The sequence below is a fragment of the Eublepharis macularius genome, chromosome 5 (genome assembly GCF_028583425.1).
Source record: "Eublepharis macularius isolate TG4126 chromosome 5, MPM_Emac_v1.0, whole genome shotgun sequence".
In the NCBI taxonomy this organism is placed as follows: Eukaryota; Metazoa; Chordata; class Lepidosauria; order Squamata; family Eublepharidae; genus Eublepharis; species Eublepharis macularius.
Window position 1 is genome coordinate 118,620,782 of NC_072794.1, and position 27,741 is coordinate 118,648,522.

A 27,741-nucleotide genomic window follows, 5' to 3' on the forward strand; every position below is an offset into this window, starting at 1 on the left:
TGGAGATAAAGTTGCCTAATTGCCTCTCTCTCTCCCTCTCTCTGAACTGCACTACTACTCTTTATTTATTTAAAATATTTCTATGCTACCTTTCTACCCAAAACATTGAAACATGAAAACAGCATTTAAAACAATATATCTTAAATAAAGAATTCAAGAACATATATAAACATACTAGCACACATAAAAACACAACAAGGGAGGAGGGCTAATAAAAATTACTGGGGGTATGTTTCCTAGGTGGTATTATGCTAGGTAGATCAACATTTGCTGGTGATTCTTGGCCCCAAGGACATTCACCTGGCCTCAACTAGGGCTTTTTTGGCTCTGGCACCAGCCTGGTAGAACACTCTCCCAATTGAGATATGGGCCCTGCGGGACCTATTACAGTTCTGCCGGGCCTGCAAAATGGAGATGTTCTGCCAGGCCTATGACTGTGGTTGAGGAGCTGGTAGACTATCCTGCTGGTCTCTTGCCTGGTCTGCTCTGCATCTGCCATCTTAATTAGATCTGCCATACCTGCCCCACTGCAAGTTTGTGACTGAAATTGTTAGTGTGAGATCTGCATCTGGGAGGTGGATTTGTTTTCATATTGTATTTTATAGCATTTTATTGTCATTTTATGTAATATTTTGTTGTTCTTTATAATATTGTGACTGCCCTGAGCCTAGTCGTGGGGAAGGCGGGATATAAATCTAATAAATATTTATTTTACTTGTTGGAATTGTTTTTATCTATCATGCTACCTTGTTTTATAATTTTGATGTGATTCACTCTGAGCCTGTTTTATAGGGAGAGAGTGGAATATGTGCAATAAAATGAATGAATAAATAATAAATAAATAAATAAATAAATATGCCAAACAAAACAAATACATCTTCACCTGCTCATGGAAGACAATGATAGAGGGAGCCAGATGAATTTCCTAAGGGAGAGAGTTGTAAAGTTTTAGTGCTATGACTGAGAAGGTCCTTTCTCAGGTTGCTACTCATCTAGCCTCAGATGGTAGAGGAACTTGAAGCAAGGCCTCTGAAGATGACTGGAATGGGTGTATAGGTTCACATGGGAGAATGTGGTCCATGGTATGCTGCATAGTTCTTTAAAGCTCTATACCAGCACCATGAATTTGTCCTGGAAGCCAATTGGAAGTCAGGGTAGATGGAACAAAACTGAAATTATATGGTCCCTAAGACCCACTCTAATCAACACTCTGGCCACAGCATTCTGTACCAACTGTAGCTTCTACACACTGTTCAAGGGTAGCCCCACAACAGAGCACATTGCAGTGATCTAATCTAGACGTTACCAGGGCATGCACCTCAGTGGCAAGATCTTTACCCATGAAGGGCCACAGTTGCCTCAGCAGCTGAAGCTGGTGAAAAGCCCCCTTGGCCAGCATAGACACCTATTTATCCAACAGGAGGCCTGGGTCCAATAGCACCCCCAAATTACAAACTTGCTTCTTTATGACAACCTCATCCAGAACAGGAAATGCCCCGATTCCTGGGTCAAACCTTCTCCCCAACAGCAGCCCATCAGTTTTGTTGGGATTAAGTTTCTGGTATTAGCCCTCATCCATCTCAAAACTGCCTCTAGCACCTGGTCATGGTTTCCACACTCACTCTTGGATCTGGTAGAAGCATGAGACAGAGCTGAGTATCATCCACATGAATCTCTGGATGACCTCTCCTAGTGACTTTATGTAGATGTTGAAAAGCATGGGGGACAAAACAGAACCTTGTGGAATCAGGTTTTCCAGGTCCCCCCAATGGGTGGCATGGGACATGCAGGGATCTCCCATCCTCAGCTGCTGCCCACATTCCTGCTAGCCTGACCAGAATGAGGGAAAACACCAGAAGATTGGTCTTTGACCAATCACATTTCATACTTCCCCCTATCTTCAGTAGAGATGGGCACAAACTGGAAAAAAAGAGAACTGTGCAGTTTGTGGTTCATCACATTTCACAAACCACGAACTTTCACAAACCTGCCCTGGTTCGTGAACCGGTTCATTTGGTTCATGAAAACGTCACATCCAGGTCAGTAAATCATCACTTCCAGGTCAGCAGAAAGTCACTTCCGGGCCAACAGAAGGCCACTTCTGGGTCTGTAGAAAGTCTGCAGGAAGTTCATTCCCTGTTGCCTAGGAAATGGATTGATCAGCACCAGGCTGTCTGCAGTGACAAACCAAAAAACAAACTAATGAACCAGCCTAAAGTTCATGGCGGCTCCTCAGAAATGGGCTCTGACGAACCGCCAGTTTGCAAACCACAAACCAGCCTGGTTTGTGCTGAACTTTGGTTCGTATTTCGGTTCGTGCCCATCTCTAATCTTCAGATCTGCAATCCCATTTTTATTTTATATTAACACTAAAAAGAACTGCTTTGATTTAAGTTATGCCAAAATACTAAAACATGAGAAGAATGTGTGCATGACCTGTTTTATTCTTGAGTTCCCTTTTAATTTCTCGATTAATAACTTAAATGGCATAATTTAAAACTGTTAATTCTTTTCTGAGAGTCTGTATGAGCTCAGGTGATGCCAGATATGCTTGTCAGAGGGAAGGTTAAATTCTTACAGTACTTGATAATTACCTAATCACCATTACTATTGCACATTAATTCTACCCCAGGAACTAGTTCATTATGGTTGGCCTACGTTATTATAGCATGAGGTGGGATGAAGCCCCATTGTGTGCACTGATTTAAATAATAATGTTCCTATCCATATAACACAATCCTATAAGGCAATGAATAGATTGCAACATCTATCACTGAACAGTCTCGGCATCCATAGACAATTAACTACTGTGCTCAGGTGGAACTCTTGTGCAAGAGTGGCACAACAGGCAGAGACTGAATACAAGTTGTATTTCTTGGCACAGAGATTCTATTAAGAGTGGTATTTTACTGTTGAATTTCTGCCTGTTGTTGCAGCTGTTAAAGGTACAGAACCAATGTAGTACAGTGGATAGTGTTAGACTAGGGTCTGGGAGACTCAAGTTCAAATCCCCATCCTGCCATGAAGATTTCTTTGTGACTCTGAGCTCCCTGGAGTAGAGATAAAAATGTACTAATGAACTAGAATAAAGGTGACAATCCTACAGAGTTGGAAGTGATGGCAATTTAGTTGTTTGGAATGGGCCACCATGTCAGCCTACTGATTTTCTTCAGCACAGATATCTATACTCCGCTTTATACTCACATGCTTATCACTTGTTGATTGCAGCATCAAATAATGATTTGCATGTGTGAATGAGCAATAACTGATTAATCACTAATGGTGGAATTTTCAGATAGCCTAATATACATTCAAAATAAATTCCAGATGAGACTTATCTAAGAGTCATTGGACAGCATTAAATGATAAATGATGTACATGTATGTGGATCAGTCACTGAAGATGTAGTGTCGTATAATGCCACTTAAAACTGGTTTCATTTCTGTAAGGTGGTCGTCCAGATTATGTGCTGCTGTGTTTATATTTATATATTTGTTATTTTAATCTATGGCATTTAAGGTGTTTTATGTTTTTAAACTGTTAAACTGTGAAATGTGATTTTAAACTTTGTTGTAATCCACCCTGAGCCTGCTGATGTGGGGAGGGCTGAATATAAATTGAATATAAATAAATAAATAAATAAAAATAATAATCTGTTGTTGCGGCTGTTGTTAACTGCAGCATTTCACTTGCTTTGTGGGATTGTGGTGCATGGTACAAGGTAGTATGGGTGTGTGTGTTGGGACATATGGGATCTGTAAAGAAACAAGGGGATGAGAAATCCTATTGCTTATGTTGGCCTCCCTTTCCATTCTGGATCATGCTTTCCCCACCTTGCCCCCTCTTATTTTATTTATTATTTATTTAGTTCTTTAAAAGATTTAAATCCCATCTTCCAGTCCAATGAGGACTGCCAAGGTGGCTAACAACTGAAAATAGAGTAGTATAAAAGCAAGTCATGAAGTAAGTTAAAGATTAGAACTAAAACACCCACAGAGGCAAAACAAAGAGACACCAATTAAAAAACGTAGGGCAGGAAGGAGAGATAATTGAGGAAATGCCAGCTGAAACAAAAAAAAATGTTTCCCTGCTGGCAGAAGTCAGTGATAGATGAGAGCAGATAAATATCCCTTAGGAAGGAGTTCCACAGTCTTGGCATTCTTATCTCCTTAGGTTCTAGTTCGTACTCCCCATCTCTCTTTCTGGCTCTTAGTTTTGCCTTCCAACCACACTGGTCCTCACGTCCCTTGTTATCATTTTCCTATGTGGACTACATGTTTCCTCCCCCTCCCCCTCATCAGCGTCTGCCCCCACCAGTGCCTGCGGACTCTTCTTTCTCACCCTTCTCTTCTGATTCCCATTCCCTCACATCTGGCCCTCACTCCTCTGATGGCAGCCATGTTCTCTTCCACAATGACTGGTGCCATTTTAGATTATTATGATAAATGTAAATGCCACTCAGTGTTTTTCACAATGCCTGAACATGTGCAGAATTTCTGTTACCCTTCTGGATAAGTTTTTATCTCAATGTTTTGTTTTCCCAATCCCCTCCCCCCAATTTTTTCTGCCAACCTGTGGGTTTTCCTAGGTTTGCCTATATTCTAGTCTTGGCTAAGCCCGTTGTGTGGAATGTTTGATATGCTCAATAGGTCATCCCTTGTTTATTAAATATAAGGATAATCCATTGATAAAAGATAATAGGAGAAAGGGATTTCTGAGTAGCAAGTTAGGTATGGTAGTATAGAAAACACTCTCCTTGAAGTTAAATTTCTGTCCCTCTCAAACCCATAAAAAAACTGGTGCTGATAAGCAAGGGGAGGAAATATGTGTCTCCTTGCTGGTAATATTAAAAGCACCATTCAATAAGTGTCTATGATACTTGCACAATCTCTGTCTAGAGAACATATACAATTGTAATGGACTTGCAAAATTAACTTCTTCAGCAATAACAACTTGCATTTTGACTGCAAGAAGAAATGACATCACTGAACCAAGGTACTAGCTGTTGGGCATAGATGCTTTAGATCGGATCTCACCCCAACGGATTCAGAATTAGAGAATCACCTATGGACACAGTACACCCACTTTATAAGCAGAGTAGAAGCTTAGTATGAGAAAACTTGTACTAAAGGGACTTATTATACTCTGTAGTCCAGGCAGGCTACAATTTAGCTCCCTGATGAGATCAGGAAACAGACCCTATTTTTTGAGCTGCGGACATTTTTGAAAGAGCTGAGGGGACTGGCTGGGAAATCTCTCTGCAATGCTGAATGATTGAGCTACATTGCAGCTTCCTTAAAAGAACTGGATAATTTGGCCTAGTCCTGTTGTTGATTGTAAAAGTTTCTGAGGAGTTCCATTAGGAAGACTTAAAAAGGAAGCTACAAAAAATACAGTGCTGCATAGGTTCCGAAGATGAATCTTGGCATACTAAATTCTACTGAGTGTTAATGTCTTTTCACAGCCAAAGCAGCAGAAGGACATCAAAAGAGTAACATGAACCTGGATTTATTCTGCCGACTTCCGAGCACCTGAAATAAGTGACCCACTTCAAAGAGTCCATCAAGGCTTCAAGTGATTCATAGGGAGGCTTCCTCATTTTGGAGCAAGATTGTCTAACCAGAAGAAGTCTGACAGTTTGTGTCACAGGGCAAAAAAGCAAAAAACTGTTTTTGCGGTTTGGATTTGGTCCATGCTGGATACCTCTATCAAGGAGCATTAGTTTCAAATTAAAAGTGAAGTCCATCAGTTGGATTAAACAACAGCAGCCTGTGGGGCATTATGAGAGGAGAAAGCTTGTGTCACTTTTTCAGCTCTGATTGCCTTAACAATTTTAGCTTGCAATACAGTTGCAGTCTATGGTTATTGCTACGTTCCAGTACATTTAACACTTCCTAAATGTGGGTAAATGAAAAATCACATCTATGACTCTGTTTTGCAAGCAAAATGTTCTTATGGCTATTTTTTTTACACAGCAGTTTAAGAGGCAGCTCTACTGGGGGGAAAAACCAACAGTAACACCAGAATTACACTTAACTTTTTTAAAATGCTCCATTTCCAAGACTCATTCTACTTGCTTGCAAAATACTGGCGTCTGGAGAGAAAAATTATTAGACTCAAAGCATTGTCTAATGAAGGAATAGTCCAATACAAAGAAAGAAAACAAAATGAAAAGCAGAGACCTTATAAAATACCGTTTGTGACAATTTAGACATAGAAAATATAGAGATCAATCTCTTGCCAAATGCTGTGAACTTCACTGAATCCCAGTGACTTCTGAATCAGAGTCAATCAGGATGCAGATCATGTTTTCTGCATTACATATAAAACAGTTTGATCAAACTAATGACCCTCCCCCCCATTCTGATTAGCTCCACAGATGTCAGTAGAACCATAATAGGAAACTATGTAGTTCAGCCATGTCTGGACACAGCAATATCATTTTATGTTGAGAGATCTCTCATCTTGAGGAAGTTTGCAGAATTGAGGATGAGTGTCAGCATTGATAGAAAGAAAGCAAATTGGTCAATGACAAGGACATCAAGTTAGGCCTAGCACCTGAAAAAGTGACAAGATAAAAATAATAAAGAGTCTAGTAGCACCTTTAAGACTAACCAACTTTATTATAGCCTAAGATGCATCTGATGAAGAGAGCTGTGGTTCTTGAAAGCTTCTGCTACAATAAAATTGGTTAGTCTTAAAGGTGCTACCTGGGGTTGCCAGGTCCCTTTAGTCCCCCAGCAGGGGACTGGGAACCCAGTACTCACCCTGCACGCACACGCACTCCCAGCATGTGTGATGATGTCACTTCTGGGAAGTGACAACATTGGGTCAAAGGGTGGCCCAGAGTGCACTCCCGCGCTCTCTGAAGGGCTGGATCGCCCCCCCCCCCAGGACTGATTTAGCCCGAAACAGGCCCATTGTGGGGTGTGAGGGTGTGCCACACTGCCCAGGGGTGTGCCATGCTGCCAGGGGGTGCCCCAGGGAGCACGCCCCCCACTGGCCAGGTAAGCGGGGTCAGGGGGATGAGGTCGGAACAGGGACTCCCCCACCCCAGGCAAGGGATTGGCAGCCCTAGTGCTACCGGACTCTTTACTATTTTGCAACTACAGTCTAACATGGCTAACTCCTCAACATGAAAAAAAGGAGTCTTGTTGCATCATCAACAAAATTTAATTCTTGTGGAAACCATGGACTACAGCTCACTTCTTCAGATGCAAATTGACAAGGTGGTAACACATTAAAGCTCAGCAAAAATACTCAGATCTTTATAATGGCTGTGGAATACAGAGCTCAGCCTCCATGCAGTTGCAGACATACTGGCACTGGGGGAATTGGTTAGAGGATTGCATCATCCTGGGCCTAGGTTTCTTGTAACTGAAGGTCTTCTCAGTTTTTGTTTCCATATTTAAATGTACCAGAACTTATTAACCTTCTAGTATTTGATAGGATGTTGGACTCAGAAGATTTGGTTCAAATTTCTGCACAGGCATGAATCTCTCTGAATGAGCTTGGGCCATTCAATGTCTTTCTAACACTGCACCATGGGGTTGTGAGGAGAAAATGTGGGAAAACATGCCATAAATCATTACGCCCCAAAAGTTTACCTTTATTTTCCAAATGAAAAATGTGCCCAGCATGGCTAACAAAATTCAAACATACCACTCAAACTATTCTTCTGATAATCTCAGCCATGTCCATTTGTGGCTTTATTTCTGTATTTAAATGTAGTGTACAATTAGAAATGCTATTGACTTTCCCATACCTGTTGATTCAGCTTGAAAATCCCTGTTTCCATTTCCCTTCTTCCTTGTATGAATTAAACCTGTGTCTTTCTTTTTGTGCTATTTTCTGTTTCTTTGAGCTAAATTCTTTCATAAAATGTACTTATTTTTCAGAGTTATTTGTGAATCACCACATATAAATGATGGAAAAGAAACAAGCAGATCATCCCAAAACCGTTTACCATGACAAAATATAGGGGAAAAAAGAAACAAGAAACAGCATATTCAGCCATCCTTACATGCAATATTTTAAAAAGCAACAGTTGCCTACAGCCTCTCCTAAATATTAGATACTGCTTGCTTGATGGACAATATAAAACTAATACCATGTTGTTGTACCTTTAATCACCAATGTCTAAGGACTCTCCTTTGTGCTATAATTTGGTTTCTTTGACTAAAGCACATGAGATGTGCATGCGATGGAAGCCAATCTGTGGGTCTATTCAATTTTATTAAGGACAAGGTTCCTATTTTCAAGCTCAAGTACATTTTCTTTAAGATAAATATTTGAAAAATATTGTTACTTAAAAGGAATTTTGGGGCAAGCATCTAAAGCTGCAAATTATATGTTACTTCACATATTGTAATAATTTCTAAGAACTATTAATAAGAGGGTTATGGCTAGGAATGCTCGAACACCAACCACTTTGGCTGATGGTCTGTTTGCTGGTGGCTAACAGAGAGCCTATTTTTCATCAAGCAGTTTAGATGTTCATTCTCACATAGCCCAATGGAGGTCTGTCCAGAGTAGGCAACCCCAACGCTGCATTCACCAGCCCCACAGAGCTTGTGAAGAGCAGCTGCAGCCACCAGACCCTCAGAGTCACAGACAGGGTGGTAGCAGAGGGATGTGGCAAGACAAGAGAAGAGATGGTGGGGGAAGGCCCCTCACTAACAGCAACAAGAGCCATGACTGCCAGCCCAACACATGGCAGGAGTGAGTGTGTGAGGTCCAGAGCATCAGGTGTGGTGCTACCTTCAACAGTGTCTGGAAGTTGAGGAGAATGTGGGAGCAGGCGATCCCTCTGAGCAGCAAACAGCCATAGGACCAGATGGGCATGGCAGTGGAGGAAGTGAGGCCAATGCAGAACCCTCTCTGGACTTACAGGCAGCCACTGCCAGAGGAGGATGGTGAGAATGAGGGCTGGGAATAGCTAACCACATGACAGGGACCAATGGCAGGGCCTCAAGAAGGGAGGCAGAGCAAGGGAAGCCATTGGCCCCTCTCCCAGGGCTTCCCATGGGAGAGGGACTGTTTGGGTGACCCTTGGAGGATCCTTTAAATAGCCCTGCAGGGAGGAAGACCACAACCACTCCAGAGAGCTGTGTAGAGTGGCATATTGCTGTAGAGAGACAAGACAACCTCACTCCTTTCCCACTTCTGAGACCTCTTCTTATGCATCCAGGCTGGACAAAGTGCTCAAAGACTGGTGATGGCCCTGGACTTCGCTCCCAGGGCAGCACAGCCAGACAGGGTCCAACTTTCTGCCTCATCCACAGATGTTGTCCCTGCATGTTGCTTGGCAGCCAAATCAGCCAGTAATTACAAATAAATGCTGGGTTTTTTTGTTTTTTAAACCAAACGTTTTGCCAATTTGGCATTTGCTTAAGTCCATGTTATCAATGATATTTCATGCACATGCCTTTTTGCACAGCCTAATGAGATATGTTATTTTCCCCTCACTTAATTTAATTACCTGACCCAACCATCCATGACCTTGAGCAGAATCATCTTACCTACTGTGTATATGCAAAAGTACCCACAAGGCAGGACATGAAGCTCCACTACCACAAGGAAAAAAAAAACTCCTCCAGCCCAGCTACTGGGTAGCTGTAAAGCTGTTCAACAGCTGTTCAAGGCAGATGGAGGACAGGCAAATAGGTCAGACATTGGGCTCACAGGTGATAATGGCTGTCAAATACTTTATATTCACCTATGAATATGTTTGTCATCATATTTGCTGCATACTTACTTATGGTTTTTGCAGGATATTTGGTATAACAAAAAAGGAAGAAAGCAAGTTGAATTTGATTGGTGCACACTTAATATTTTATTCTGCTCTAGCAGAAACAAAGGCTAAAGATAAGGCAGTAAAGGGGAAGAGAAGTGAGCCCAATAGTGTAATGAGTCAAAACAGTGTTACACTGACCTGTAACTGTTGTTCATCTAGGTCTTCTGTGCAGACACACATGGGACTGCGTGCACACAGGCCTGCCGAATTCAGAGATTTTCTAGCTAAAAACCACCAGGGGGAGACCTCGCCTCCTAGCAGGCATGCGTGACTGTCTTCCCGCCGAAACGGCACCTAAGGAGGCAGAGCACCCTGACTACCCTCAGTCCTCTTTCACCACCATACTCTCAGGTAAGTCACAAGAGCATTAGTGGGGAAGGAGGGAAGGTATATGTGCATGCACAGAAAACCTAGATGAACAACAGTTACAGGTGAGTGCAACACTGTTTTTCATCGTCGGTCTTCCTGTGCAGTCCCACATGGGAGATTAACAAGCTTAATTACCTGGGTGGTGGCACTGATGTCTCATCATAGGAAGATAGACTGGAGGACTGCTGTGCCCACTTTTGTCACCTTCCTATCCAGGATGTCCAACACATAATGTTTGACAAAGGTGTCAGCCGAAGCCCACATAGCAGCTTTACAGATGTCTTGAACTGGGATACCTCTCATCAATGCTGCCGAAGAGGCCTGGGACCTGGTGGAGTGAGCATGGACCTCCAATGGACAAGGTAAGTTAGCTGCTTTATAACACAACGATATAGGAAGGCTATCCCACCTATCCCACCTTCCTTTCTTTGGGTCCGAAAAGCTAACAAAAAGTTGAGAATCCAACCTAAAGGGCTTGGTACAGTCTAAATAAAACAGAAGTGCCCTTCTAACATCTAACGTATGTAGGGCCTTTTCAGCCTTGGTAGACTGATTATGAAAGAATACAGGCAGAACTATTTCTTGAGACAAATGGAACTTAGAAACTACCTTAGGTAGGAAGTCAGTCTTGGTTCTGAATACCACCTTTTCCAAGTGCATCTTTAAATATGGGGGTTCGCTACATAAAGCAGCCAATTCCCCGACCCTCTGGGCAGAAGTGACCACTACTAATAAAGCCACTTTCATCGATAACAGCCGCAGGTGACAAGTGGCCAAAGGTTCAAAAGGCTTTGTCATAAGTTTAGTTAGAAATAGAGGTAAAGACCACTGTGGAACTATAATCGTAACCAACAGGAACAATGGTTGTTGTGGGTTTTCCGGGCTGTATTGCTGTGACACTGTGACCATGGCAATACAGCCCGGAAAACCCACAACAACCATCGTTCTCTGGCTGTGAAAGCCTTCAACAATACAACAGGAACAATCCTTTCAAAAACAACTTAGAAGTATAGTGAGAGAAAACTGTTTTCTTATTGATAGGGGGATGAAAGGCGGATATTGCCGCCAAATAGACTTTAACAGAGGAATTGGATAAACCTTTTTGTTTGAGGTATAATAGGAATTCTGATATCTCAGGGAGGGAACACTCAAGAGGGTTCAGTCCTTTTCCCTGAATCCAGGTACTGAACTTCTCCCATTTCAAACTGTATGATTGGTGGGTAGATAACCGCCGGGTGTTCTACAGGACATGAGTCACATCCTCTGAGAAGGTGTTTCTTGAAGTATCAGCCAGGCTGTCAGTCTGAGTTTGACTGTGCTGTGGTGCAGCACCTCTCTCCAGGACAACGGGTCTGGATTCGTTGGTAGGCGGTATATCTGAGTCTGCAACCTCATCAGTCCATGAAACCAGGGTTGCTGTGGCCAGTAAGGAGCTATTATGATTGTCGATGTCCTGTCTGCCAGAATCTTGCTGACTACTCTGGTCAGAAGTGGAATGGAGGGTGGACCACTTGAGTTAGAAAGCGTCCCCTAGTGATCCAAAACACAGATGGAATCAGAGGAGCCAAAATTAGGAAGCAAGAATATAAAGTGCAAGCATTTGCAAATGACTTTCTATTTATTCTAGAGGATCCTTTAACATTAATACAGAAGCTCCTGCAAGAAATTGAGGAATGTGGTGCCATGGCTGGGTTAAAGATAAATATTCAAAAGACAAAGCTGATTACAAAAAATGTTCAAAAGCAGCAAATGGAAGAACTAGCTCAAAAATCACAAATTGTGACCGACAAGAAGATAAAATATTTAGGAATTTGGATGATTAATAGATGTAGCTCTCTCTATGAAGACAATTATATGGTCTTAATGAAAGCAATTAAAAAAGATTTGAAAAGATGGAAGGACTTACAGATATCATTTTTTGGAAGAACTGCAGCGGTAAAGATGAATATCCTTCCAAGAGTCCTATTTTTGTTTCAATCTATACCAATAGGGGTTCCCCAAGTATTTTTTAAAGAACTGAATCAGACAGTACAATCCTTTATATGGCAGAATAAAATACCACAAATCAAACTGAAAGCTTTACAAGATACAAAGGAAAGAGCTGGTCTCTCCTTACCAGACTGGCCATTATATTATAAAGCTTGTGCAATGACTTGAATGGATTACCCTGGAAAATGAAAGACTTTTAAATTTGGAAGGTCATGACCTAATGATGGGCAGGCATGGATTTTTGTGGTACAAAAAATGGGAACATCATAAATATTTTAAAAATCATTGGATAAGGAAAGCATTCGTGTCTGTCTGGGAAAGAATAAGATATACCTTTTATGAGAAAATTCCATTATGGATATCCCCAATTGAAGTATTTACACAACCTACTTTGAAAAAAGAGGGGAAGATGCCCACTTATAAGATGTTACTGAAACCAGGTGGTCTATTAAAAAATACAAAAGAAATGACAGATTTAGATATAGAATTGGGCTGGTGGGGCCAGGCACAATTGGAATCTAGATATAAAAAAGATAAGACAATGAGTTTCTATGAAACAGAAGAGAAAATTGATATGATAATGTGTGGTACCAATGTTAAAATGATAAAGAAAATATATGGTGAGCTTTTAAATGTAAAACTACAGGGGGAAGAAGTCAAAGACAATATGATACAATGGGCAGAAAATGTGGGGCATACAATTGATTTGGAGCAATGGTCGCAAATGTGGAAAGAAAATTTAAAGATGACAAAATCTGCCTCTTTAAAAGAAAATATTTACAAAATGTTTTATAAATGGCACTTGACTCCTATTAAGATAGCTAAAATGTTTCTAAATATGCCAAACAAATGTTGGAAATGTGAAATTAAGGTGGGTACATATTACCATATGTGGTGGACATGTAAAAAAGTTGTGGAGTTTTGGAAGATGACTCATAGAATGATCCAGCAGATTCTCAAAATTCCTATACCACTGAACCCTGAACTTTTTCTATTAAATCATATAAGTCATCAATGGATGGGTGGGATGATAAAAAGCTCTCTGGAACAGCTTTGTCTCTTCTAGAAGCATGGTGTTTCTTTTTCTTTTTCAGGTCGGAACCAGATGAGGATCTCCGCTCTGAGGCCACTTCCAGGTCCTTCAGTTCCAAAGGCTGGTCCAGTCGGATCTGAGATGATCGTGGACGAGGCTGGCCCAAAGTAGGAGTGGAGGGTACTGTGACTGCAGTCGATGGAGTACGACTCCGAGGCGTCTTAGACACCGAGGGGATCAGATCCATTGAAGTGGTTGGCACCAATGGTTCTGAGGCGCTTCAAACCCGAGGGTTGCTCGGTTCCAAGGTTTGTGGTTCTGACAGGGGCTGAGGCTCTGGGTGTGATGGAGAAGTTTGAGTGCGTGGAGTTTTTGATCTGCTAGAATTTGAATTGGAGTGCTCGGGAATACTGGATGAGGTAGGTGTTTTTGCCTTAGCTGGGGGATCCATGGCTACCATTGCTTTCTGCCAGTGGGAAGCCTGTAATCTGTCTGCTCTTTCTGTCCTTGCCTTCGGAGTAAAGGTTCGGGGAATGCGCTGGAACAGCATTCCTGTAAATCTGAAGAGAGATCACATGGGTTTTGGCCCCACCCATGTGATTCCTTTTCCTCCCGGTTGCCTCTCTGCTGCCCGTGTCTTTAGCAGCAGGCAGCGGAGGCAGCAGCCAGGCTGCTGGGGCTGAGGCTGGCTCTGGCTCTCCAAAAGAGGGTAAGCTGCTTTGATTTCATTTACTTTATTTTCATTCATGACTGGAGAGAGAGAGAGAGAGAGAGAGAGAGAGAGAGAGAGTGAGTGAGTGAGTGAGTGAGTGAGTGAGTGAGTGCAAGCCTGCCTGCTGGAGCTGGCTTTCTAAAGGAGGGTAAGCTGCTTTGATTTCATTTGCTTTATTTTCATTCGTGACTGGTGAGTGAGTGAGTTAGTGCAATGCTGGGGCTGGCTTTCTAAAGGAGGATAAGCTGCTTTGATTTCATTTGCTTTATTTTCATTCGTGACTGGTGAGTGAGTGCAAGCCGGCCTGCTGGGGCTAGCTTTCTAAAGGAGGGTAAGCTGCTTTGATTTCATTTGCTTTATTTTCATTCATGGCTCCTGAGTGAGAGAGAGAGAGAGTGTGGACTAGAGGAAGAGGGGGCGGGTAGAGAGAGAGAAAGTGTGTATGTGTGGAGAGGGAGAGAGTGGGGGTGGTAGAGAGAGAGAGAAGGAGTGTGTATGTGGACTGGAGGGGGAGAGAGAGAGAGAGAGTGGGGGTGGTAGAGAGAAAGAGAGAGAGAGAAATCAATCCATAGATCATGAATACAAATATCCACAGATCTCAAATTCATTTCATCTGAGAATCAGCTCTACTGCTTCAGTTATCTGTCTAGCATGCCATTTTCCTTCTTGAGTTGCCCAGGAGATGAAGTTCAGGTCTGAACTGTGTTAGAAAGCTCTGTGCTGGCCTAGCAAGTGCACAAGGTGGCCACTTAGAGAGGATTGTATAGTTAAGTGACTTACAGTGTAATTTTAAGCAGAGTTACTGCAGTCTAAGGGACCTCTTCCTCAGTTTGATCTTTGCCACTGCAAGGACAGGGTTGTTCTTTAGTGTGTACTACACTGTGTAGTGACTTTTTTCCTCTGCGGTTATTTTTTGATTGTCCTCTTTTGATTGTTATTGATATCTTTTTATTGTTATCTGTTAATTGTTATCTTCCAGAAGGGCCCTAGGAATACATATCTGTATTCCTCTGGAGGGAGAAAAAGAGCACTCTGGAGGGAGATAAAGCCTCCCCCCAGTGATGTCAGGGGGTGAGGCATATGGAAATCAGTTATGCCAATGACACACTTCTGGTGATGGTAAGGGGCGTGGCACATGCTAATGAGTTATGCTAATGGGTTATGCTAATGAGTTCATGCAGTTCTTTTTCTACGGAATGACCTCTGGGTCTCGCCCAGGCAGAAAAGGCAATTGGAATGACCGTCAGCACGAGTCATTTTCCTATTACAGGTAACACATTGTTTAAACAACACTTTGTCTGACATGTTTCTGCAAAAAAAAATCGGCATACTTATCCAAGTCGACAAAGCTAGAACTTCCTGAAATGGTGGCAAAAGAGGAACTGAGGGTAATCGGGGGCACCCCACCTCCTTAGGTGCCATTTTGGCGGGAAGATGGCCGCACATGCACGCTGGGAAGCGAGGGTGCCCCTGGTGGTTTTTAGCTAGAAAATCTCAAAATTCGGCAGGCCTATGCACACGCAGTCCCGTGGGACTGCAGAGGAAGACCAAGGATGAACTAGTAGTAATCCTCAAACATCAGATATAACTTGAGACTAGATGGTGAATGGAGACACTTAGCAGGAGGATTAGAATAAAACAAGAGAAGTATGTATAACTTCCAGAAAGGTCATCATGATTTCAGGGGAATTTCCAGGCAAAATAAGAGATCTACTGTGATATGCATTTGCTATTGCATGCACAGTGTTCATATATTGTTGGAAGAACTCTTCATCTCCTAATAGAACAGAATGGTTGGACAAAGTAATGAACTGTTCAAGCATGGTTAGATTGACCAACAGTTCGAGAGCTAAACATTTAGGGGACATGGTTAATTGGAAACAAATGATCATCTTAATGGAATCTTTGATTATGTATACTATAATATTACTTACCCTTGATAATACCTTTATTGTTGTATTTGGAACCATATTTTTGTTCTTTATTATATACAAAATATATAAAATTCAGAGCCAAGTGGGCATCACAGAAAATGGGTAAGCCTCTTGGTAGCACGTTGACAAGCAACACACTATTTCTCTCCTGCTGGGTAAGAAATGGTATATACAGTTAAGAGGGCTAATAGTAGAATCTTTCATGTAAATTTCCCTAGTTCCTCATCTCTCTCTCTCATTTTAAGTTTAAAAGTCTACCAGTGTTGCTGTACTGCAGAAGAATTTGATTTTATCCTTAACTCTCTCTCTGTCTTGGTAAGCTTTATTGCCTGGAAATGTGCAATAAAATACAATGTCGTTACTTGGATTTTTTCCAATATCTCTTTAATTTTCAGTTGCCAACAATGGATAGTTCTGATGCATAGCTAAGGAGGCAGTAGTAATTCCCTACCAATATGTGGGCTTTTATCTTTGCCACCCTAGTCGGAATAATGAGACAGACACAAGGCTTGGAACTAAAGGGCCACTTTATTAAACATAACATCAACCATTAATACGGCAAGGGCCAACAAGCGGTACAGGTCAAGCCACGGGGTCACCCCTGGACCTCCGCCTTGACCTGTCTGGGCGAGCCCCGAAGCCCCAGGTGCGAGCCATCCTATGGATGGCTAAGACCCAGCCAGCCGGCAAAATGCATCCCCCCCAGCTCAAGCTCCTAAGCCTCAGCCGTACAGCAGTGAGGGAAGGACTTGCACATGGGGTTCCCCAAGGCAGTCTGCCCACGCAGCATGGCAGCCGTCACAAGCAGTACCATCCGCTCCTGGCAGACCCCTCTTCCCCATCAGTGGAGAAGCGCCTAGGGTACTCACCGGCCCGCTCCCTATTCCCAAACTGTCTCCTGCCAGTGACCATCCTAAGGTGGCTCCACCTTGCCAATTACCTCAAACCTCTGCAAGCAGTACAAGGTAGGCAAAAAACCGGCTCTTCCCCATGCCAATTAGGGAAAAGGGGAAAAAATTCCTACCTGGCTCTGGCAACAGCAGCCGGCTAGTCTTGCACTACTACAGGGTGAGGTGGGTGGGCCGAGCATGCAGAGCAACTGCCAGCCGGCTGGGCGGAGTTGCCTCATAAGACTCCTTTCTCCGCCCCTCTGGCCTGAGACCCAGATACCATGGAAATGCTCTGTCTCCTTCTCCTTCCAGGGAGCCAAAGAGTCGCCCCCAGCCTTATCAGTGGAAGCTGCTGGCTGGGAGGGCCATATTCTAGTCACCCATTAGATCTTATTGAAGACCCCAGTCAAAGATTTGCTGAGAATCATAGAATCATAGAATCATAGAGTTGGAAGGGGCCATACAGACCATCTAGTCCAACCCCCTACCCAGCGCAGGATCAGCCTAAAGCATCTCTGCTTTAGGCAAAGATGATTTAGAACTTCAAGCCCAAATGTAAAGTTCAGATCACTATGTCAGTGGCTTGTTGGCTCTCTAGCCTACAGTTCCTTTTCTCCCATATTCCCTTGTCTGTCTACTAGGGGTGTGTAATCTGGCTTTTCTGATCCAACTGTGCCAAATCAAATGATAGAATCCCAGATTGGATCTGGGAAGCCAGATCAAGATGGGCTGGATTAACTGGGTTAATTCAGTTAAATCTGTCAAATGTTGGCTGCTTCTCCAGGCTATTTTTCTTCTTTTCCCAGCAGGGAAGGAGGAAGTGAGGCAGGAGAGAGGGTGAGTGAGTGAGTGAATAGCCAATGGCGAGAGAGAGCTTGGTTGGCCATTTCCACACAGCTTACCTTTGTTCGTAAGGACCCGGAACATCGCGCAAAAAATGCAGAAGATTGTGTTTTTTCGCGCGAGATTTGCACGACGTTGCGCAACTTTGCACAAATCTCGCGCGAGAAAACGCAATCTTCTGCGTTTTTTGCACGATGTTCCGGGTCCTTATGAACAAAGGTAAGCCATGTGGAAATGGCCGTTGTCTGACTAATCAGGATTGTCTGATGGGAGACAAACAGCCTTTTTCAAATTCTGCAAAAGAGATTAAAAGCAGCCATGGCTCATAGCATGATTTTGAGTCAGAGACTGGAAACTCTGAAATGGTGTTCTCTTGCCACTGGAACAGGAAGAGTCAGAGAGAGATTTTAGGGAAAGAAAAGATTTTGACACACCATGTAAGTGCCAGAGGCAAATAATCAGAAACAGCCAAAATAAAGCTAGAGAATGCTGTTGTGTTATTCTTGTGTATAATATTTCTTCATTGCAGGGTGGGAGAGAACAGGATGACCAGAGATGAAGTGCTGCAGTAGCCTGCAGCTCTGGCTTGAGGGTCTCTGAGCCAGTGAGAGTGGCAGAATAGTCTGCAGAGCAGAATGCAGAGGCTAGAGAGAGGAGAATTTGGGTTTCCCAAAATTACCCCTCCCTCTCACTTTCTGAGGCCTTCTTTGGGAAATGGATTCATTATAGTAAGTCATAGCAACTGTGATTGCTTTCCATTGCCTTGTGCTTGATGGTTCTGTCACTTTAGGGCTGATGATGTGGTTCTGTTCTGTGATGTCCCCCTATTGGCCCTGAGTTCTGCCAGGCTTCTGTTAGGGACACTGGTTCCATGGGGCTTGCAATAGTGTCCCTTGCTTCAGTTTGTATTTGGTAGAATTCGATGATTTGACATGATTCTTCTGTTTGATGGTGTTTCCCTTGCTTCACTTTGGTTCTTGGGGGGATTCCATTCCCTTGCTTCAATTTGGTCCTGTTGGGCTTTCTCTGAGTTCAGCTTGCAGTTGGGACTGGCTAGTGGCTGCCTTGCCTCTGTGTATTTTTGTCTGACAGCGAACTTGGAAATTCCCTACCCCCCAAATAGGAAACAATGGAGAGTGGCTGGGGGCAACTTGTTCAGGGACCCATATAATTAGACTCCAAGGTCCAATCTTCCTGAAACCTGGGGGTGGACAGGAAGGAGTAAATTTCCTGCAAGTTTGGTGGAGTTTGCTTGAAAAATGCACCTCCTGCCACCCAGACAGTGTTCCATGTGGGGAATAATGGCCTGATAAATTTGGGGTTCTCTGATCTTGCCAAACCAGATGAGAGAACCTTACCTGGATTTCAGAGATACTGATTTTTTTGTTTTGTTTTGTTTTCCTGAAACCTGGGTCCAGATCAACCAAAAAATTTTTGGTGCACATCCCTACTGTCTACTTGCTTCCCATCAACAACATATATCCTAACCTCCACATGAGTTTTTCTCCAGCTCCCTTTCTTGTTATCTGCTTTGCTCCTTCCTCTTGCCCTTCACTCACACTTCAAACTCTCTTGAAAGTAGATAGATTTTTTTTTAAAAAAAATAGATGTTCTGTTTCATGTACTTCAAAAACTTCCTTTGTTCCTCACAGCTCTTCCACATAGGGTTTTATCTCACCTAACTGTATTGTTGCTGGCACTTTGGTCAGTCCACAGTTGGAGAGATTCTATGCAAGCAGGTTGATCTTGTCATGCTATTAGTTGCATATATGGAATTACAATGGAAAAGTCATACAACAGATATCATGCCATTGAATTCATTCACCTCTGAGATTTTTTTTTGTCAATTTGAGTGATTCTATTGGTCTAATCATGATTCTGGCCTCTTCCTCTGTTGACCACTATCAGCAGAGGGATATCTCTGCAACATTTTTTTAAAGTGAGCCCATTTGCCCCATTATTTCATAGTAATATATTGCCATTTCCCCATGCTCATTCTGCTATTAAGAAGCAAATCCTTTAATCCAGTATCTGGTTCCCAAGAAGTTATTTGTGCTACCCCATTCCCACCCAGGCTGCATCCAAGTTTCAGCACATTTTGGCTGGAAATTCCATGGTTTCCTTTGGAAATCTTATGCTGAGAAATGATGCTAATTCTTAATGGTGTTATAGTACTATTCTTTTTTTAAAAAGACAGAAATCTGCAACAAAAACAATAACAACAACAAAAACTACCTAGGATAGTAGTGCAAATATCATTAACAACAGAAATCATCCCTTTTAAACCATAGTAGGAAAAAAATCAGAAAACAAGCAGCTCTTAGAAAACTGGGAGTGCAGTGGGGAAAGAATAGGGAAAACAGAAGATTGTTGCCAATGTTGTCTATATCACTGCTATAAATGAATGTATGATTAATGGGAATTTTGCCCCAATCACCCAGTGTGGAAGAGACTCCTTTTTCTTTCTACAGTAGAAATATTTAAAAGATTCAATGACATCTCAGGGCCCAGAAATAACAAGAAGGAGGCATAGATCTCTTTTTACCTTACATGTAAGATTATCATAGTGCCTAAAATTAGATGATGATGGGCTTACATCAGCATTTAATGACACCAGAAATGAGGAAATAATTAATGGTGAATACCAGGTATATTCTTAAAATGGTAGCATTAAAGTATATCAGACAACCTAAAGAACAGGATAGGATACAGAATTTATCAGAATTAATGGGAAATTAGTTAGAATTAATAACAAAATGGAGTAACATTTATGGGTCATTCCCTTTAACATGTGTTTAATGTTTTTTAATTTATTTATTTAATAAATTTATCATCATTTATGGTCCATCTTTCTCACTGAGACTTAAGGTGGATTGCACAGTCTGAGTCAGTACAGTCAGTATCAAACATGTAATGGTTATATACATGCAAATTTACAAAGTTTTAAAAAATCAGCAGAAATCCAATATAAAGCTGAAGAAATGATGAAACAGAGCAGAACCAATTCCATGACTGACATATTAAACCACAAAGGAATTACTCAGTAGGATCATACTTCTAGAAATAGAAGTCCATGGTCCCTCAATATTTACAGCAATGGTAGTAAAGTTTGTGGTCCTTCCTTATCCCTTTACTGATGGGTTCCCTATTCCTTTAAGGATGGTTCTCTTGAAACCACTTCCTTATGGTACAGACCTTCTATCTGAATGAAGAGCCCTCCTGAATAATTTGGTTTTGAATCATTTGTGGAAAGCCAGGAAAATGGGAGCTTTCCTAACTTCTTCAGGTAGACCATTCCATAAAGTGGGGGCTACCACAGAGAATGTACATGTACGGGCAGCTGTTGATTTTGCCCATGTGTAAGCCCTGCAGAAGGCTTTAATGAATGATAAATGTTAGATATATTTTGTGAATGGTGTTTAAGATGTGCTGTTCTGTATGATGTTTAATAAAGAATGTAAACTGGATTGGGGCAAGCAGGGACAACAGGCTTTCTAATGCCTTTCAGAGGATTCAATCTAGTTTAGATGTGCTATTCAAGGTTGTTCTCTGTGAACAAGTAATGTTAGAGACAACAGGTTGAATACAGAGGTGCTCCTTTGCTTGTGTAATGTCACTTATGCTAAGGGAATGGCACTCCTCTGCGCAAAGGAGAGGAGGAAATTTGCCAGTTCTTGCCTCTTACTGCAGTCCCCCGCTTTGCCCCACATTGTGCATGAAGGTCTCCTGATCCCAGAGGTAGAAATGGGGTGGGTGGAGACTCTGTGGGTTGCAGCGGGAAGGGAGAGGCAGGAAAGTTACATTTCTCAAGTTTTGCTCTGCCGGCAGTACTTTGGATCCAGTCCAACATTATCAAGTACAAAGTTTTATTCATCCCCAACTGGATTTATTTATACCCCATCTTTTGTCAGACCTCCTTCTAAAAGCTATAGGAACAAAATTAAAAGTAATGTATGCAATAAAAAGAGAGAAGGAGAAATGCCAGTAGTGTTTTAAAGTAGAGTGGGATATTTAAAATACAAATATAGTTCCAGCTAGAAACTATAAACCAAAGGCTTTCTGGAAAGAGACTGCGTTCAGCTGCACTTTAATAGGGATGCTTGAACACCCACCTGTTTGTTTTGTGTCCTGTACATTGATCATGAACAAAGACCTAATTTTCCACGATTGGTTCAATAGTTCACCAATCTGTTTATGGATGTTCAGCAGGTTATTTTGCTATACTCCTTATGAACCACGCAGTATAGTATAATGGTCTTTTTACATATGCATTTTTCCATATAGCCTGATGGAATTCTATCCCCACCTACCACTCAGCAAGTAATGATTTAAATAGATAATTAGATCAGTCACTGATAATTTAAATTAATCATCAGTAAATGCTGTTTCAGTAAAACTCTACCCTTCAGTGTTCATCTGAGTAGTCTTTAGCAATGCTAATGGCCACTGATCAGTTTGAACTGGCAGCATCTTTGCACATGCACCGTTTTTGGAAAGCAAGGAACCAGTTTGGCAGGTATTAATGGCTGCTTGGCATCAACTGAAAAGGCCAAGTGATCAGTTCCCATCTTTGAACATAGTGAGTCTAACGTTTGAACATATTTGTGGTAAAATTCACAGCATGCTAAACATCTAGTGGCTACTAAAGCAAGGGCAGATGGACCCACCTGGGCAGAAAATTTTTAAGTTTTGGGCCCTGTTGAGGGCTTGGAAACTTATCCCTGTATTTACTGAGGGGGGGGGGAAGTGCCTTCCCCCAGAGCATAGGGTTCCCAGGTGCCCGCTGGTGATGGTCAAACTCCCAGGGATTTGTCCCCTCATCTGCCAATTGCCCAGTGATCAACGGGAGGAGGCAAACTCTTGGAGCTTGCCTGCCACTGGCAGGTACCTCAGGAATGCGCACTGTGCATGTGCTCCCACCTGGCATGGCGATGTCCCTTCCATAAGTGACATAATTGCACCAGCCACAGGAGAGTCCCTGCACTCCATTTGGGGTTGATTTAGGCCCCAAACCAGACAAAGAGCCATGTGGAGCGCAGGAGTGCTTGCATGGCTGGCACAATGATGTCACTTATGGAAGTGACAGCACCATGCAGCTGGCATGGTGACGACTTCCAGAAGTGCCATCATCATGTCAGTGTTGGAGCGCATGCACGTTTTGCGTAATCACAAAGATTTTAAATGGAGCAGCAGAAGGTAAGTGCCACGTCCCAAACCTCTCAATGGGAGGATAGAGGGACCTGGCAACTCTAGTCCAGCAGCAGGGGGGTTACTCTCGCTGTACCCCAAGGAAAGGCTCGCCAAACCTGGGACAGCAACAGGGATCAAAATGTCTGCAGTGACTAAAAAACTGTGTTGCCCCTAAGGGGCTTTACCTAATAGCTAGTTCTGCTGCTGACTGGCTGGCAGGCCCAGAATATGGCTGAGGGAAATTTCCTTGCGATGATTAAAGCCACACCCTCATCTGAAGCCTAATGAGAGTACTTACTCTTGCAGGAGTTCCCTGGATCTTCTTGGATCTGTGGGGCTCCTGTAATTCCTTTTAAAGGAGAGTCAAGGCTAAGGAGGATGTGAGAGACTCTCTCTCCTAGGCTGTGGAGAGGCCTGGTGTGGGAGATAAAAGACATAGGGTGAGTTTAATCCCTTTGTCTCTTAATACAGAGACCTTCCTACAAAGTAGGATGGAGAACAGCCATGCCCAGGATTCTGACCCAGCAGCCTCAGCCTCTAACAGGGCCACTGCTGTCATGTGAGTTTACCCCAATATCTCAGATGGGTGGAGGAGACACATAATGCAACAGACTTTCTAAGGACTCGTTCATATGGAAGAAGATAGACCTTGATTATCCTGGCTGCAGACTATTTAGAGATTTTAATCACCCTGCAAGGCAATTTTCAACTACGTATAAGAAAAGGCAGAGGACAGTTTATGAGTTTTTCAGTAACATTGTGGCAGCCTGGTGAGCTCAGCTCATATGGCTATTTGGTTTAATCATATCACAATATGAAGCCAGAGTTTACTCATACATTAACAGAATTATGCCATTTTTAATGATATAAATTGAAGATGAGCAAAGGTGAGCCTCCACCCCATTTGACTAGGAACTTGGAAGCTTTGTGGCATGGAATCAAATGGTTGGAGCTGCCACATGGCAGGCTTTTAGCGAAATCTGCCCTGTAATGACTGATTATCTGTTTCTCTGCACTATGGTAGATCTTCTGCTCTTTCCCAAAAATGAGGAAAGGAAGAAGAAAGGGCAAAATTCAACTGGCCAAAGCAAGCAAGTATCTAAAAGAAGCAACCTAATAATTACCACAAAAGGCACTTACTGGCACAATTGAAGCAATTTTCCCCTGTCGTTTCTGCAAAGTGCATTTCAATATCCAAGCACATTGCATTACAATGAAAATGCTTACAAATAGGGACTATAGCAAAAATAATCCCTCTCAACAGGGTTTTCAAGATGGTAACAGCAGACTGAAATTCAAAATCCCTGGGCAAATGATAAAATAAGCAGTTTTGATGCTTGAAGGCATAATCTAGCACTTTTACAATGCATTTTCAGCACAAATAAGACTGGTGCTTTGACATTATTCTAGGAGTGCCCCAGGGGAAGGTAGAAAAGGGCAATAATAATGTATCAAATAATGGGCATAAATTTTATGGCATTTATCAAGAGTAGGTAAAGAAGAGCAAATTGGCAGGCATGATGATGACAGAGTCCTTTGTGTAATTAAGACCAATTGACATAGAGTTATATAAACCTGCAAAGCCCTAAGTAATCTGGCCGCAATGCGCCTAAAGGACGCCCATCCTCTTGAGTTCCATCATGAGTGGTAAGACAGACTAAAAACATCCTTTTAAGTTTGCCACTGATGTGCCCATTAGAACTACAAGGGCATCCTGAGAGGTATCCTCAGGATTTGCATCTCAAATATGGAGAACTCCCTCCCTTTCCAAGTTTTATATTTGTATATGTCATTACTACCTACAAGACTTTGGGATGGGATCAGATAAAAACACAATTCAAAATATCAATAAATATGAATGCAGAGGAAGTTGTAGCACACACAAGAGAATTTTGTGATTTCAAAACTGCTGAAATGCCACGCTTCAGAATCAATCACACATTCTAATCATTTCTGTGGCTCTTTGTGTAGTGATCCTTGATTAATGACGTTGGCACAAAAAAGGCACCAAATAAATCAAGAGATTTTTCTCTTCCTGGGTAGCAGGAAGTCCCTGTAGTATTTGGGAACAATGTGGTTATGCCTCGTCTGGCACCCACATCCTCCTCCTTTGAAGTGGACTAAAAGTAAACCTACTTTAATTTGGCTCAAAGGATAACCTGTGGGTGGCTGTAGGCAGAGAGTCCATATGGATGCTCAGCCTGCAGCTACTATGGGAGGGAGTGAAGCTATGCTGTACCATCAAATGTTTCACATTTCCTCCACCACTTTTCAGCCCCTTAAAGAGCTTTCCTTCCCTTTTCCCAGCTGAGGGAAAGAGGGGGTTGGTCCATGGCTGCAAGTGGGCATGAAAGTTGCTGCCATAGCTGGGCTTCTCTCCAGATGTGATGTAGAAAAATGGGAGGAGCAGGAGAAGGGGTGGTAGCCGCAGCAAGCAGCAGAGATGGGTGTGTGGAGATGCCGTTCTCAACTTGCTGTTATGCTTGCTGCTGCATATTAAGAATTTTTGGTGCTCGTGTCTTAGCTTCGGTATCAGAGACAGCACAAAAAGATGAAAAGGTATTCTTGTGCGCATGTGCGTTATGTGGTGTTAAGTTACCTCCAGCCTATTGCGACTTACCCTATGAATGAAAGACCTCCAAAACATCCTATAATTAATAGACTTGCTCAGATCCTGCAAACTGGAGAGTGTGGCTTGTTTTATTGAGTCTAGCCATCTCAGTCTAGGTCTTCCTCTTTTCCTACTGTCTTCCACTTTTCAATTTCCTCATTGTAAACTTTAAAATTGTGTAATTCCTCAGTGCTCATTACTTTTGTCTTCTTGATGTTCAACTGTAATCCTACGTTGGTGCTTTCTTCTTTAATCTTCATCATTTTCACTATTTTCTGCCAGTAATGTGGTGTAATCAGCATATCTCGAATTGTTGGTGTTCCTTCCACCAATTTTCACTCCACTTTATTCTAGATCTAATCCAGCTTTGCTTATGATATTCTCTGCATAGAGGATGAACAGATAGGGAGAAAATATGCATCCCTGTCTGATACCTTAGCGAATTGAAAACCATTCTGTTTCCCAATAATTTGTCCTAACAGTAGCCACTTGTACAAGTTGCACATCAAAACAATCAGGTGTTGTGGCACCCCCTTTTCTTTTAACACTCTCCATAGCTTTTCATGAACTACGCAGTAAAAGCTGTGCTGTAATCTGTAAAACACAGGCTGATTTTCTTCTGCAATTCTCTGGTATGTTCCATTAGTCATCGTAAATTTGCAATGTGATCTCTAGTGCCTCTTCCTTTTCTGAATCCATCTTGAACATCTGGCATTTCTCATTTCATATATGGTAAGAGTCTTTGCTATAGAATTTTCAGTATCACTTTGCTTGCATGAGAAATTAATGCAATAGTCTGATAGTTGCTGCACTCTTTGGCATCTCCCTTTTTGGGGACTATGATTCTTTTAGAGTTTCTCTTCAGCTTTATTTTAATTTTTGATATAGCAACTAATGATCTATATCACAATCAGCTCCTGGTCTTATTTTAGCAGAGAGAATAGAGCTTCTCCATCTTCTGCTTCCCATTATGTAATCTATTTGGTTCCTCTTATTGGTCACTCGGTGATGTCCACATATACAATCATCTTTTTGGTTGCCTGAAGCATGTGTTAGCAGTGAACAGGTTGTTGGCTTCACAAAAATCTATGAGTCACTCTCCTGCTTCATTTCAGGATCCTAGTCCAAACTATCAGCTGGCAGGCGGCGAGGGGGGATCCCCCCCCCCGCTGCCTGCCAGCTGATAGTTTTCTTTTTTTTGAAAATTTTTATTAGGTGAGCATAATTTACAAATAACAATTATCTATTAAACCCTTAATATCTATATTCCCCCACCCTTTCCCTCCCCCCTTTTTCTGAGACTTCCAACAGCTTTCCAACCCAATAATAAAATCTATTACTTAATCTATTCCTTCTACACATCATTATAACATCTTACTTTACTATACTAAATAGTATCCATCAATTTTAAAGCTAATTCTTATTTTAAACTAACCATAATTAAAACTTCCCTTTGTCAGATAAAGATTCATATCTCCTAATTTCCCAATTTAATAATTTTCCATCTGCCATAATTTTCACTTTACGGCCCGCTTCTTCTCTAAATATTGTCTTAACCTGCCCCATTCGTTGAAAAATTCTTCTAAATTCTGATCTCTCAGCTTCCTTGTCATTTTTTCCATTTCTGCCATGTGCAGCAGTTTTTGTATCCAGACTTCAATAGATGGTATTTCTTGCACCTTCCATTGCTGCGCATATAGTGTTCTTGCCGCTGCTGTCATGTAAAATAATAATGTTCTATATTGCATAGGAACATCTTCCATATTTAAGTTCAGTAGCAACAGTTCTGGGTTCTTTGTTATCGATAACTGCAAAATTTCATTTATCACTTCTAAAATATCTCCCCAGTACTGCTTAGCCACCTCACGAGTCCACCACATATGATACAATGATCCTTCATGATTTTTACTTTTCCAACACTTGTTTGACATCTTGGCATTTCCATACGCTATTTTTTTAGGCGTCAAATACCACCTAGATATCATTTTATAAACATTCTCCTTAATGCTAGTGCAAGCTGAAATTTTTAACATATTTTTCCACAAATACTCCCATGATTCCATTGTTATATCTCTCTGGCAGTTAATAGCCCACTTCACCATCTGGACTTTAACAGTTTCGTCTTCTGTATACCATTTCAAAAATATTTTATAAATTTTTGATATCTTTTTCTTATTCTCTTGTAGTATATTTTCCTCAAACTCCGAATCTTTCCATCTAATTCCCCGTTTTGTACAGTCTGCATTATATAAATCCTTAATTTGCCTGTATTGAAACCATCCATAGTGTGAAGATAACTCTTCTTCTGTTTTAATTTTAATCATATTTTGTTCCATTGTCAATATCTCTCTATATGGCAGACATTATTCTTTAT